Here is a 16,242-nt window from a genome sequence, read left to right as displayed (position 1 = left end):
ATAAACGAAATGCCTGTTGATATTGAGTGTATCGTTTATGGGAGCCGCTTTCTTGGTAAAAAAAAAACCTGCTGATTTTTCTACACACAAAACAAACTGAGGTACAGGCATGAAACCAGTGCTTGCAGAAAGTTTTAATGGCACCGGGATTACCCATAAAGCGCTGCGAGTAAAATTTCGCTGTCGCTTGAAGTACCGATCAAATGCGCAGGCGTCAAGCTTGCCGCTGTCTTGGATAACTCCGCATGCGCACAGTACACAAAATGTCGGGAGGACCGGCAGAGGTAAGAACGGGTGCTGGATGGGCTTTAATTGAGTGACAATTTCTGTGAACACTGAACACCGTGACTCACAAACTCGGCACAGGACAGGTCTTTTTCCTCTCTCTCAGCCCCACGATCCGTACACGGGCCCCGGGAGCTTCCGGCTGATCAGGGAATGGGAGCAAATAGATCTCACAGACAGAGCCGAGCTCCAGAAAACTAAATGCAGGGATCAGAAACTCGGAGAAAGGGAACAAAATCTTTCTATCAGCTGTTGAGACAGTCACCTTTGTTCCGCCTCCAACCGCAGCTGCCGGCAATCTAGGCAACACACACAAAATGCCGGAGGAACTCAGCATTAGTACTCTTTTCTATCGATGCTGCCTGGCCTGCTGAGTTCCTCCAGCATTTTGTGTGTGTTGCTTGTTCTGCCTGCTCTTGTTCTGGCGTTTTCTACCGGTGAGGACATGCTTTGACCCATTCTGTCTGGGTACGTACTGATATCAAACACCTTTGCCCTGGGCAACAAGTAGCTTTCACATCACAAATGTGCCAGACTCCAGTGAGACAGACTACTGCCCTTCCCTTCATATTCTTTGGCATTGCCATCACCGAGTTCACCACTGACAGCCACCTGGAGGGGGGTGGGTGTTCAGGGGAAATCTGACTTAAAGTATCATTTAGCAGGAAAATCACATACAGTGACAAGCAAAAGTTTGGTCATCCCTGGTCAAAATTTCTGTTGCTGTGAATAGCAATATAGTGAATAAAAGATGACCTGAGTTCCAAAAGGCATAAAGTTAAAGATGACACATTTTTTAATATTTTAAGCTCGATTACTTTTTCTTTTCCAACTTTTACAGTTTCAAAATAACAAAAAAAGTAAAGGGTCTGAAGCAAATGTTTGGGCACCCTGCATGATCAGTACTTAGTAACAACCCTTTGGCAAGTATCGCAGCTTGTAAATGCTTTCTGTAGCCAGCTAAGAATCTTTCAATTCTTTTTTTGGGATTGTTGCACATTCTTCCTGCAAAAAGCTTCCAGTTCTGTGAGATTCTTGAGCTGTCTTGCATGCACTGCTCTTCTGAGGTCTATCCATAGATTTTCAATGATGTTTAAATTGGGGGAATGTGAGAGCCATGGCAAAACCTTCAGCTTGCACCTATTGAGGTGGTCCATTGTGAATTTTGAGGTGTGTTTAGGATCATTATCCTGTTGTAGAAGTCATCCCGTTTTCACCTTTAGCTTTTTTTACAGATGATGTGATGTTTATTTCCAGAATTTGTGGTATTTATTTGAATTAATTCTTTCCTCTACCAGTGAAATGTTTCCTGTGCCACTGGCTGCAACACAAGCCCAAAGCATGACTGATCCATCCTCATGCTTAACAGTTGAAGAGATGTTCTTTTCATGAAATTCTGCACCCTTTTTTTCTCCAAACATACCTTTGCTCATTGCAGCCAAAAAGGTTATATATTAACTTCCGCAGTCCACAGGGACTTGTTTCCAAAATGCATCAGGCTTGTTTAGATGTTCCTTTGCAAACTTCTGATGCTGAATTTTGTGGTGAAGATGGAGGAAAGGTTTTCTTCTGATGACTCTTCCATGAAGGTCATATTTGTGCTGGTATTGCTGCACAGTAGAACAGTGCACTACCACTCCAGACCTTAATCTTCGTTAAGGTCTTTTGCAGTCAAATGGAGGTTTTGATTTGCCTTTCTAGCAATCCTACAAGCAGTTCTGTGGGAAAGATTTCTTGGACGACTTCTGCCATTCCTGTTAACTGCCATTTCTTAATTATGTTACGAACTGAGGAAGCGGCTACATGAAAATGCTTTGCTATCTTCTTATAGCCTCCTCCTGCTTTGTGGCCATCAATTATTTTAATTTTCAGAGTGCTAGGCAGCTCCTTAGAGGAGCCCATGGCTGCTGATTGCTGGGAGAAGGTTTGAGGTGTCAGGGTATTTATAAAGCTTTGAAATTTTCATCACCTGGACTTTCCTGACAAAGATTATGAACAAGCCATAGCACTAACAATCTCATAAAGGTCTGAGACCTTGGTAAAAGTTATCTGAGAGCTTAAATCTCTTAGGGTCCCCAAACTTTTGCATGCTGTTCCTTTTATTTTTTTTCACTCTAAAATTACACAAAACAAAAATAATACACTAATGTTGCTTAAAATGTTGAACAGGGTGTTTCATCTTTAACTTTGACTTTTGGAGATCAGTTCATCTTCTACTCACTTCACTATTCACAGTTCTTGATCCAGGTAAAATGGACCCGGGGATCGAGCTGCTTGGGCTTATGAGGTGTTGAGTGAGTATTTCTGGTCTGGGATCAGCAGTTTGTTTCTGGAGTTCCTTTGGAAGCAAAGACTGCTAATCTGAGGAGAGGATGAATTCCCATTCCATCTCTCACAGGGAGAGGCTATGAGTAAATGGGCAGTTCCGTGTTTACAACAGTAGATATAGACCCTTGAGTTTGGTGTTGAACTGTGTTTGGAAATCACCCCCCCCCCCCCCCCCCACTGTCACCTGTCTGTCACTCGGCAGAAATCAAGCAGAATCTCAAGTTGCTGGAGATCTGCATTAAAAACTGAAAATGTTTGAAGTCATTCTGATGAAATATATTAACCTGAATTGTAAAGTTTGTCCTCTCAACACAGCTGTTCCGTACGTGCTGAGTGTTTCTGGTAATTCCAGTTTCTGTTTATTACATTCACCCTGGAATGGTTTATATTTCCTGAAATGGACCTGTTTTAACCTGGAAATGGAAATGGGTCATTCTGTGATAGTAGAGCAGTAAAGCAAGCACAACTTTTCTCTGTAAATTATCCTGGTACCTGTTTGTGTTCAGTACAGTTGTTGCTGACAAGATTTACAAGAATAATCACAGGAAAGATTGGCTTTATGTATGAGGAGCATTTGGTGGTTCTGGACCTGTGCTCAATGGAGTTCAGAGGGACGGTGGAGGTGGTGGGGGAGATGTATGGTTAAGTAAACCTACCGAATGCTGAAAAGCCTGGATACAGTGGACATGGAGAGGATGTTTCCATTAGACGGAGAGTCTGCGATCTGACAGCACAGTCTCAGAATAAAGATGCTTCCCTTTAAAATTGAGATGAGGAAAAAAAAGTGGCCAAAAGATGTCTGATCTGTGGAATTTGCTGCCGCAGAGGTTGGTTGAGGCTGCCATTTGGGTATATATATGGCAGAGATTAATATACTCATGATTGCTGAGTAACTTCAGGATTACAGGAGGAAGGCAGGAATATGGTGTTGGAATAAAAATCAGCCATGGTTGAGTGGTGGGGCAGACCAGATAGATTGAATCACCTAATTCTGTTCCTGTGTCTTATGTCTTACCATGACTGAGTGATGGCTCCATCTTATCCCATATCGTTTTGTGATGTGTGAGGGACAATAAAAGATTGTTCACTGAGATCATTATATCTTCAATGTTTAAGTTTCAGTGAGTTTTGTTCTTAGTAACATTAAGCAGAAATGTCTGGTGCTCCTTTTTATTGTTAATGTGCTTCTTTATGTTTCATGTTAAAGTTAGACCTGCGGTGAGAGAGTTATTGGAAGAAAAACCCCAACTGGAAGGAAACCACGACTGTAGACGAGGGAACAGCAACAAGTGAACCTGCCCGAGGACTGAGAGCATCAACTGGAGAGAAACCCTTCTGACTCGGAGATTCCAGTGATTCAGTCAGGAGAAAGTTTGGTGAGTCTCATTTACTCAAACACTGGTCCTTTAGACATTACATTCCTCTACAAAAGAAGGTAGGGAATAGTTGGAGGGAGACTGAATGTGCCCAGAAGTACCAGTTATGCCTCTGTCAGACCCGGTTGGAATCACTTCAGGTCTGGTAATGTGCTTCCAGCAGCCCAGCCCTTTAAAAGCTATCCCATTCTGTCAAAGTCAAATCCAGATAAAGTCACTCAGAGACCGTATGAGCACAAACTCTTTATTCGAAGCACCTGGGGCTTATTCAGTTAGTCACTCAAACAGGAAGAGTCTATGACTGTTCCCGCCCAATCCACTAACTGACTAACAATTCCCCTTACACCACAGATATATCTGCCAGATACCCACCACATAAGACAGGCTGGGGCCAAAGTTATTTACTACATGACAGCCCCTAAAGACAAATTACAAAATAGTCATAATGGCTTACACACACAGAACAGACTGAAGCTGTCCTATCTCTACACGTGAGTGCACAAGGAGATGAGCATCCTGGAACCCGAGCTAGCTTACCTCAAGAAGAAATAGGGCTCAGCATGGCTTAGAGCATCTGGTGCTCATCAGCAGTCTCTTTCAGAAAAACAGGCTGCTATTGTTTAACCAAGTGTTAACCCTTTTGCATACTTTATCACTCCCTCCTTTTGATCATTAAATGATCAACAAAGCAGTAGTTTTTTACAGAGAAATCAACTGAGTACAGCATTGACTTATCAGTGAGTAAAAACAGCGTTCAACAGTAATTGTAACAATGATAAGCACAACTATTAGGCCATAATGCAATATCATGCCCCACATATTAACTAACAGGCCTTCAAAGGCCACCATTTCGAACCTTCAGTGAACCCGTTTAAATCCTGCCCTACTTTCTTCATGCTGTCAATCTCCTTGGCAGTGTGCTCAGAGAGGGATGTAACGTTAGTAGACTCATCAGGGATATAGGTGCAGCATTCTGTGTCAATATTAGCACAGGTTCCACCTTTCTCAGTGAGGATAAAATCTAAAGCCATATAATTCTGAAGGACTGTTTGCCAGATTGCAATCATTTCAGTGGATACTTCTGTTACTTGGGCCTGTGTTTCTGTCAGGGACCCTGCAGTATTGTGTCCAGCTCCTCGTGCTATAGCCAAATTGATTGGTGGATTCCTGGCTACTCCATAGGAGAGAAAAGTGATCATCCAGAATCGCTCAGTTGTTCCTCTCCGCTGCCGTGCACCTGTGAGTATGGCCAGGATGCATGTTTCCCAGTCTAGGAAGTTGCATTTGGTGGGAGCCTGAGATACCATCCCTCAGAACACCGACAGCCACAGTCATTTCTGATAATACCACATTTCCTCACCTCACTTTCCCGGGTGTTGTTTGAGAAAGCCCAGGCTGAGAGTTCCTCACTCTGGTTGAGTAGGATTACTGACATTGGAATCATAGTTTTACCATGCTGCGGAATTTCAGCACAAACCCAGCAGGCCCCTAGTTCTACCTGTTTGGCATCGGTGTGACAGAGACACAGAAATGTGTTAACATGAGGGCCCCCGGATGCTGAGGTGAGCCCTGTCAAAGACACAAGCATGAACACCACTATCAGAAAATACATTTTCCTTTAGTCTGAGAGAGTCCTTCTACTCAGTTCCTTCAGTAACACGTCTGTAGTCTATTCGATGTATCCACCGAGATTGCCCCTTCAGTTTTGCAGCCGTGGGAGTGGTCAGTAACACCTGATATGCTCCTCTCCACCGAGATCTGAGTTTCCCACAATCCCAGTTCTTGATCAGGACAATATTCCCTGGTTCTGTGGTGGGATAATCACTCCTCTGTGAGGAGGAGTGAAAATTCTCTTCCTTGTAAGCCTGTCGTACTTGTATATGTAATGCTTGGAGAATTTTGGTTATTTCCCATCTCTTCCCCAAGGGTATCAATTTTGAATTTTGCTGGTAGAATTTCTGGGAGCAATGGATACAAGGTGGTCCCCAGGGTGTCCTCATGGACCGTCCATACATCACTTCAGCTGGTGATGACCCTGTTTTCCCCCGTCGGGTAACCTTCATGTGGAATAGGGCTAACGGTAGGTCCTTCAACCAAGTGAGGTCAGTCTCCACCGTTACTTTGGCAATTTAATCTTCAGTGCCATTGGCTCTTTCCACTATGGCAGCAACCCGTGGGTGGTGTACGGTAGAATTATTGCCTGATAGCTGGTTTGTTACATACCTCTTTGTTCACTTTCACCACAAAGTGTGGGCCATTGTCAGAGCTCAGCATCACTGGCAGGACATACCTGGGAATTATTTCCTGTAATAATACCTTCACAATAGTCATAACAGTATTATTGGGAGTTGGAATAGCTTCAGTCCATCTACTAAACACATGTATAATAACTAAGCATTATCTATAGCAATGTACTCTAGGCAATTGAATAAAATCAACTTGTAGACACGAAAAAGGTCCACCTGTCAGGGGAGTCATACCCGGTGTGCTGGTTACAGGTTACCACCCATTCCCTCCTTTCCCAGGTGTGTACACTTCTGTATATAATCAACCAATATTGGTAAGAACTGTGCAGGAACACAAACCTGTCCCACTGGCGTGATCCAAAATCCTAGTTCGGGGTCTTTCTGGCACCCAATCTGGGACCACAGCTTGCACTCCTCCTCAGAGGCGTCCCCCTGAAAAATACGTACCTCCCTCATGTCTGGCAAACCCGTTCTGCTTGAGTCACGGAGGATTGCTTGACGGGAACCTCAGAGGACTACAACTATTGAGGATTGTGCAGCAATTTTCGCTGTGTAATCTGCTAAAGGATTGCGTTTACTGACCCAGTCTGACTGGCGGGTGTGGGCCGCACATTTAATAATAGTCAAATCTCGAGGTAGCTGTGGAGCAGTGAGTAAGTTGTTTACAAAGGTAACATTACTAATGGGGTAGCCAGAGGAAGTCAGGAATCCCCATGTTCCCGAAGTCATGTACAATTCCAAATGCATAACGGGAGTCTGTGTGAACGTTTACACTTTAGTCTGTTGCTAGGATACAGGCAGGAGTCCGAGCAAACAGCTCAGCCTTCTGGGTGGAGTCAGCTGCTTCAAAAGAAGCCTGCTCAGTTATTTCACTGTCCGTCACTATCGCATAGCCAGAATATTGTTTCCCGGCTGGATCCACAAAAGAGCTTCCATCCTCACAAAACGTTGCCTCAGGGTAGAGGGCGTATTGAGGTATGGATGGGAGAATCTATCACCGTGATCCAGACGGGGCAGTTGGTGCGGCCAACTTCATGGCCTGAGGTTGCCCAGAGACGGGGTACAATGTCTAGGGTTCAGTCAATATTAATAGAGTGTCTTACCAGATATCCCGTCTTCACCTCAGACTCCTTCCAGTATTGGAGTTGTCCCGCGACCAAGTTTTGCCAGTCTCCCTCGTTACTGGAGGCTTGTTACATCAAAATGTAGGCAAGGAACCCTAGGGTCTTTGGTTTGAACCCAAGGCAAACCTTAAAGGTGGCGTGGGGAACAACCAGTCCTGTGTGTCACCAAAGGAAATCTGGAACTTCGGCCAGAAATGCACTGCCCTCATTTCCTTTAACCTCCCCAATCACCGTGACTGGGAAATTCTGTCCCTCGCGGGGAGCATAACACTGGCTTTGCTCAGTTGTGCACCCCGGAGGGTCACAGCACAGAGTCACATGAGAGCCGGCCGGGGGCAGAAGGGGTTCAAACACAGTGGAGTCCAGATTAAGTGCCCACCACTGGGAGTTCAGAAACTGGGGAAGCTGTTCGCTAGTCCCAGGGTGATACCCTTGTCCATGCATAGAATCTCAACCTCCAATGGACAGAGCAAGTCTCTCCCTGCAAAACTACACCCCCGACTGGTGGTGACTGTAACTGAAACCTCACACTGGTTCCCCTGGAATTCCACCTGCAGTGGCTGGGTACGTGGATACGTACATTCCATTCATTCAAACCCAAACAGAGTGATTGTCGCGACTGATAGCTGAAATCCCTTTTCTGATACTATTTCCTGATTGAGAGAGGTTGTGGTTGCCCCCATATCAATCTTAAACGGAACAGGAATTCCAGCAACTTGCAATGTTACATTGGGCTCTTCCTGAGGGGTGGTGCTCACGGTAGGAAGCATCCTTGATTGTCAATTTCTAAACAGGTTGTTGTCCCCACCTGTCCCTTGGTAAGTGTTTGTTCCCATTTCTTATCCCCAGATACAGCACACAATGTCAGGTCCCAATAATATGTCAAAACTCATCGCATTTGATTTCGATCATTGTCAGGCCAATCCATATTATTTGTTTTAATCATGTTGGCTATCTCAGTTTGTAAGCATTGGAGCAGTAAGGTGTTAAACTGGGGAACAGATTCCCATCATTAAAGACTCGGTCTCCTGCGAAAGTGCCGTAGCAGGCCACAAATCACTCCCAATAGTCTATTCCCGATTCCCCAGGCTTAGGTTTGCATTCAAGAACTTCAGTGATGTTTACAGGTTGCTGGAGAGCCCTTTCCAAGGCTTGAATAATCCGGTCTGTCTGTTCATTCTCATTATGGTTTCCTGCCTGTAACTCCTGACATGTTTGGTATCTCAATTCTGCCTTCCATTTCCGCCCCTCATCAGCTGAGAGAGTCACCCATCAGAGTCCGAATAAATCTTGCAGAGTCACATTAAACATTTGGATAGTACCGTGGACATACTGAGCAAACTCTGCTGGTTTTTCTTTTCTATCTGGGACCTGATTCATGATCATTATCATTTCTTGAGGCTTCCAGGGTGCATACACAGGAATCACTGAGTACTGTCCCTCCTCCAGCTGGTGGACTGGGCAGCATTCGGGTGGGCAATTGCCTTCAGAACCATAGAACATTACAGCACAGAAACAGGCCTTTTAGCCCTTCTTGGCTGTGCCAAACCATTTTAGTCGCACTGACCTGCACCTGGGCCATATCCCTCCAAACCCCTCTCATCCATGTACCTGTCCAAGTTTCTCTTAAATGTCAAAAGTGAGCCCACATTCACCACTTCATCTGGCAGCTCATTCCACACTCGCCCCACTCCCTGCCTGAAGAAGACCCCCATTGATGTTCCCTTTAAACTTTTTCCCCCTTCACCCTTAATCCATGACCTCTAGTTTTTTTTTCCGCCTGGCCTCAGTGGAAAAAGCCTGCTAGCATTCACTCTATCTATACCCATCATAATTTTATACACCTCTATCAAATCACCCCTAATTCCAGTATGCTCCAGGGAATAAAGTCCTAACCTATTCAACCTTTCACAATAACTTGGTTTCTCAAGTCCCGGAAACATCCTTGCAAACCTTCTCTGCACTCTTTCAATTTTATTAATACACCTCCTGTAATTAGGTGACCAAAACTGCACTGAATACTCCAAATTCTGTCTCACCAATGTCTTATACAACCTCACCATTACATTCCAACTCTTATACTCAATACTTTGATTTATAAAGGCCAATGTACCAAAAGCTCTCTTTACAGCTTGTGACGCCACTTTTAGGGAATTATGTATCAAATAACAAATAACAATGGACCCAGCACTGATCCCTGTGGCACACCACTAGTCACAGGCCTCCACTCAGAGTAGCAATCCTCCACTACCACTCTCTGGCTTCTTCCATTGAGCCAATGTCTTTGTGGAGCCATTAACTCTGGGGTTCTATTGGATCCTTCCCTCCCCGTCTCGGAATAGTCATCGGTATTCCCTTTCTGAATCTCAGGGTATAGGGACCTCCCCCTTCCCTGCCGCCACTGTTTTACCCGAGCAGCCACCGTATCTGAGTACTGGGAGGATTGGGGTTCGGGAGCACCGGGTGCACTCGGCTCCTGGTAGGGTGTTGGGGCGGGGTGTACGGTGGGTGCCCACACCTCAGTCACTGTCCTCAAACAGGGTAAGTATGCCAGACATGGGTTCAGGATCTCTTGTTTCCCTATCAGTTCGAACTTCAGACTGTCATTCCTGCCATTCTGTCCTATCTAGGCTGGGCTCGGTTTGCTTATGTTGTTTTTCCTGCTCTTGTTTTCTGCGTCTATCCACCCATTCACGCTCGGCTTTTAGCGTCTCCAAACCTTTGGCGTTCCTCCTGCTGTACGTACCTCTACCCTTTGTCACATGCATTATTCCTCCAACTTGCTAATAATGTACCATTCACCTCTGCATCTGCCTTATCCTTCCATTCCCTTTCCAACAATTTCCACTTCTTTCCACTGTTCTTATTCCATATCAAATTTACTGCTTGTTCTCATGAGGTAATATCCCAGGTTCCCCCCCCCCAGTGGCCAGATTTTGTTCCCCAATTTCTTATTCAGCGCTGCAATCTTTTTCCTTGTCTGGAAAACTCTCACACATTGTGTCGGGCTGCTCCTGGCCCACTCGTATCAATCGACTGCAATTGACCCATGTTCTCTAAGTAATTTACCCGGCACAAAGCCTCCTGCTTAAGTAACAAACAGATAAATTTACCCGGCTGGCACCTCCTGTCCACTTAATAAATTTACCCGGCTGGCACTTCATGCTCATTTAATAAATTTACCCGGCTGGCACTTCATGCTCATTTAATTAATTTACCCGGCTGGCACTTCATGCTCATTTAATTAATTTACCTGGCACGTCGCCACTTAGTAATATTTAGCCTCCCTTAGAAGCATCTCCCAACAGATTTTTTCCCAATCCCTTCAAGGTATGTGATCACCTTGGGCGAGGGTCCGTACCAGGAACTAATGGAGAGCGACGAAAGGTAAAATACCTATTAGCTGCCCGGTCGATCTCCACATTCCCGAGAGTGGTCCAGCCACTTACTCAGCCTCTCTGCTTGGCACTCCCTATATTCGGATCCTGTTCATGATGCCAAATGTTAAAGTTGAATCTGAATAAAACTTGGGAGACTAGGTTCTTATCGTCACCATGGTTTATTGCGCATTCTCCTGCAAGAGTTTGAGACGCACGTCGAAGGGAAGGCACGTAAGCACTGCCACCATCTGGCAAGTGGACTGACTTAGTCAGGTTACAGCCGTGTATTTATACATGAACCCAGACATTTATACATAGTAAGCCCTAAACATTACTTTTGCAAGATGTTATTTGAACTGGTATGCCCACCAGGTCTGTTGGCGCAAAACTTAATTACGTAGATAAGAGAGTTCGCTAAATGAAGGTTTTAATTACAGATGGATATACTGTCCAGACCTTATCAGTTATTCCCTTTGCAAGGCCCTGACTTAATTACAGACAGATGTTCATTCCTGTCCTTTTCAGCCAGTCCTCCTTCCTTGACTCAAACGAGGGTACAATGTATAATGTTATCAGCTAACGTGGATACAATGCATAATATTATCAGCTCTCAGTGAGTCTCTCTGCATGCCACAGAGAACTGGTAATGAGCCTGTCTTAGCAAACCACTAAACACAGAGTTTACTTCAGTTCAAAAATTCCTATTCAGTCCCTAATATTCTTTTAGCCAGAGGTTACATAGGTTCAATTTTTTTTAATATATATATATATCCTTAATTCCTCAGGAGGAAATATTTATGTCCATTTTAGAAACTGGTGTTCCCTGTGTGTATTGTGGTGATGCAAAAGTTGCTGGAGAATTTACAAGAGGGAAGAAGTGGAGTGATATTTGGAACTCCGACTTTTTAAACTGTAATTTAGCAAACAATCCACTTATGGACAATATGCAAGAGCTTTGGTGAGAAAACGCTTCATTACCCATTACAGGCCTGCTATAGAGTGTGAGAGAGCAGACAAACTCAGTCGAACCTGTTACGTATCCCGTAACTGGATAACTTACCAGCAAAGATAGAGAGGACCGTTGAAGTCTGATGTCACTATTTTCAAACGTTTTTATTTATAAAGCGGCACAAAAGTAAGGTTAATACAAACATTCAGATAATGCACGTTGTCAATACTCAATCTAAAGCGCGGGTGTAGTAATAATCATCATTAAAAAATAATCTAGACTGTTGTCTAGGGGATAATATATTGTCTGTTGCAAATATAAAAGTCACTCAGAAGTCTGCAGACTTTAGCCTTTCGGGGTTTCACATGTTTTAGAGGGATCGGTGAAAAACGAAAAAAAACTTGCCCGGGTCTTTATGAAGTCACTCCGTAAATTCAGGGGAACGTGGTTTCCCCGTTGTTAGTTCAAAGTCCTTCTCGGTATTATCAGCCACCCGCTCCCCAGGCAAAGGAGTTAGGAGCGCACATGGCGTTGAGTGACTTCCAGCTATTACGGGAGCCTTGAGCGAGGGTGTCCTTCTGGTGCGTCGCTGGGGTACTGCCTCCTGCAGTCCCCTTTTATCTTGACTTGCAGAGTTGTAGATGTCCATCAAAGTAGGGTGATGCAATCCCCACCCCCACATTGCCCGAGAGTGTCCATATCCATGGTAGCTGTCACGTAGCAGGGACATGCACGTCACACAGGTGCCTCTAAGAACAATGGCCAAAACCGTTGCATTGTCTCTCACTTCCTGGCTCCGAGACCCTAATTAATAGCAATCTTGCGATTCTCCGGAAGGAAGGGGCTGCTCCCGCCCCTTCGGCCCCTCAGAGCTGTGGTACATTCATAACAAACCCAGAGGAGATCAAAGTTCTTATTGCCAGTGATTTGCTAGCTGTTAAAATGAATACCTCAGTACATAATAATCACGATGCACATTATGCAGGAACAGTTTGTGGTTGTGATGAATTGGGTCCCCAATATCCTTTGGGCCCCTTTTAAACACCTGTCAGTGTAAATGCCCTGACTCATGGGATGTTCACATCTACAGATGCACTGGGCTGTCTGCATCACTCTCTGCAGGTTCCTGAGATTGAAGGAAGTACAGTTCACATATCAGGCAGTGATGCAGTCAGTCAGGATGCTCTCAATTGTCTCCCTGTAAAAAAGCACTTAGGATTTGGGGCCCATAACAAACTTCTTCAACCATCTGAGGTGTAAAAGGGGCTCCTGTGCGCTTTTCACAACACAGCCGGTATGAACAGACCATCTGAGATCCTTGTTGATGTTTGTACTCAGGAACTTAAAGCTGTTCACCCTCTCAACACCAGATCCATTGATGTCAATAGGGGCTAGCCTTTCTCCATTCCTTCTGTAATCCACAATCAGCTCCTTTGGTCTTGTGACAATCAGGGAAAGGTTGTTTTCTTGACACCAGTCAGATATTGTTCAGACCTCAGATAAGAGTCAGCAATCAAATGGTCAAGCATGGTATGAATGTGCTGAGCTGCATTTATCACAATTCAAGAAGCATCGTAGGAAAGCCAGATGAGCTGAGGACAGGGAATTATGATATTGTAGCCATTATTGGGACTTGGTTGCACCCAACAGTCTGAGGGATTTAGAGGAACAAATTTCCAGATTAGAGGAACAAATTTTGCTGTTTTCTGGCCAAGGAGTACTTGGTAAGTGGGAGGCCTTCAGAAGTGTAACTTTGAGGGTGTAGAGTTTGTACGTGCCTTACAAAATAAAAGTTGAAAGGTGACTGGGGCAGGAAACCTTGGTTTTCAAGAGGTATTGAGGCCCCAGATATTTTGTTCCTCTAAATGCCTCAGACTGTTGGGTGCTACCAAGACTCATTAATGACTAAAATATCATGATTCCACGCACTGAGCTCATCTGACTTTCTTTACTTGTCTTCAGTTGGTTTCTAAAAGCTTCCCAATAGTTTTTGCTCTTTCGTTTGCCCTCTGTTTTGCTTTTTTGTTTGCTTTGGCTTCTCATTTCAGCCACAGTTGTGTCCTCCTGCCTTTCCAATGCTTTCACTTCTTTGGGATGTATCAATCACTCAGCTCCCAAATTGCTCCCAGACACTCCAGCCATTGCTGCTCCGTTGTCACTCCTACCGTTTCCCTTCCAAACAAGTTTGGCCAGCTTCTCTGTCACAGAAATGTGGAGAAGTTCAGTACGGAAACAGGCTATTTGGCCCATCTAGTCAATGCTGAAAAAACATTTAAGCTGTCAAATGCAACTATCTGCACGGGGACAATCACTCTCCATACCCCTACCATCCAGGCTCCCATCCAAACTTCTTTTAAATGCTGAAAACGAGCTCATATTCACCGATTGTGCTGACATCTCATTCCAGTCTCACACAACCATTTCAGTGAAGTCTATTTCCACACGCTCCCATTAAATTTTTACCTTCACCACTTACATCACCGCACCCAACCTCAGTGGAAAATGCTGCTCACGTTTACCCTATCTGTACACAAATAATTTTGTATACTTTGAACAAAACCTGAAAGCAATGTATGGTTCCCTTGTTTATGTTCAGAGCGTATTTCAGATGAAAAGATGATGAGGGGCATTGATTGCATGGATAGTCAGAGGCTATTTCCCAGGTTTAAAATGGCTAACATGAGGGGCAGTTTTAAGGTGCTTGGAAATGGATGCTGCGGGGCTGTCGGGTAATTTTTTTTACACAGAGGGTGATGGGTGCGTGGAATGCACTGCCAGATGTTTGTGTGAGAGTGTTTCAGTTACTGTGGGGTCGGGCACCCATGCAGCTCAGTGGGAACAGGGAATAATATCAATGGAGAGAGTCAGACTGAGCCAGGTCACAGATTGGAGATGGCAGAAATGCCCCATTCTCATAGAGACAGGAAAAGCATCAGAGAGTTTGCTGGTCATTCCAGATACCAGCACTGTGCCCAGTTAGAAGATGACTTCTCTCTCCAACTTGGGTTGAACTTCACTCTAACGGTGATGCCAGATCACACCTTGACAAATCGGTGATCTCATCTGAAATGTTGTACTTCACCCATTGATGGATTTTGTAAATTTTTTTACAGGTTAAAAATGACAAGGAATTTGTCTACGGGAATCTCAAACAGATCACGTCAGGTTTGCTGTCTCTATCCAGATATTTAAGACGAGGAGCAAGGGATTCATTCAACCTTCCTTCCTGCTCAGACTGTGTGGAGGGATTCATTTGCTCATCTGACCGACCGGCTCACCCGTTATTTTACACAGGAGAGAGTCCGTTCATATTCTCAGACTGTGGGAAGGGATTCACTCGGTCATCTCAACTGAAGGAACATCAGCGGGTTCACACTGGCCAAGGCCATTCATCTGTTTTGTGGGTGAGAAGGGATTCAGTCACTCTTCCCAGCTGTGGACACACCAGTCAGTTCACACTGGGCAGAGGCTGGTCATCTGCTGAATTTGTGCGGAAGGATTCACTCGGTCATCTGATCTAATGGCTCATCAGCGAGTTCACACCGGGGAGCGGCCGTTCACCTGCTCAGACTGTGGGAAGGGATTGACTTGCTCATCTAAACTGAAGGAACATCAACGAGTTCACACTGGAGAGAAGCCGTTCACCTGCTCAGACTGTGGGAAGGGATTCACTCGATCATCCGACCTACTGACACACAGGTCAGTTCACACTGGGGAGAGGCCGTTCACCTGCTCGGACTGTGGGAAGGGATTCACTTGGTCATCGGACCTACTGGTACACCAGCGAGTTCACACTGGAGAGAGGCCGTTCACCTGCTCAGACAGCGGGAAGGGATCCACTTGCTCATCCCAACTGAAGGTACATCAGAGAGTTCACACTGGGGAGAGGCCGTTCACCTGCTCAGAGTGTGGGAAGAGATTCACTCGGTCATCTGAACTACTGGTACACAAGTCAGTTCACACTGGGGTCAGGCTGTTCACCTGCTCGGACTGCGGGAAGGAATTCACTCGGTCATCCACCCTAATGGCACACCAGCGATTTCACACCGGGGAGCGGCCATTCACGTGCTCAGACTGTGGAAAGGGATTCCCTTGCTCATCTAACCTGAAGGAGCATCAGCGAATTCACACTGGAGAGAGGCCGTTCTCTTGCTCAGACTGTGGGAAGGCATTCATTTCGTCATCTAAACTGAAGGTACATCAGCGAATTCACACTGGGGAGAGGCCATTCACCTGCTCAGACTGCGGGAAGGGATTCACTCAGTCATCTGACCTACTGGTACACCAGTCAGTTCACACTGGAGAGAGGCCGTTCACCTGCTCAGACTGCGGGAAGGGATTCACTCGGTCATCCAAACTACTGGTACACCAGCGAATTCACACTGGGGAGAAGCCGTTCAACTGTTCAGTCTGTGGGATGAGATTCAGTCAGTCATCCACCCTACAGAGACATCAGCGAGTTCACACTGGGGAGAAGTCGTTCACCTGCTCAGTCTGTGGGAGGAGATTCACTCGGTCAACCCACCTACTAAGTCATCAGCGAGTTCACACGGG

General features: G+C 45.3%; 1 long non-coding RNA gene across 2 annotated transcripts; it reads left to right on the top strand.

The window, feature by feature from the left end:
• The first annotated feature begins 253 nt into the window (after window positions 1-253).
• Window positions 254-15,242, top strand: LOC132386175 (uncharacterized). Of its 2 annotated transcripts, XR_009509424.1 has the most exons (4): window positions 254-284; window positions 3,821-3,989; window positions 5,099-5,228; window positions 14,802-15,242. It is a non-coding gene; the product is annotated as an uncharacterized LOC132386175 (long non-coding RNA). The 2 variants fall into 2 exon arrangements; XR_009509423.1 differs by lacking the exon at window positions 5,099-5,228.
• Window positions 15,243-16,242: the final 1,000 nt, after the last annotated feature.

Source organism: Hypanus sabinus, unplaced genomic scaffold, assembly GCF_030144855.1.
Source record: "Hypanus sabinus isolate sHypSab1 unplaced genomic scaffold, sHypSab1.hap1 scaffold_105, whole genome shotgun sequence".
NCBI lineage: Eukaryota > Metazoa > Chordata > Chondrichthyes > Myliobatiformes > Dasyatidae > Hypanus > Hypanus sabinus.
This window is presented reverse-complemented; position numbering and strand designations above follow the sequence as displayed.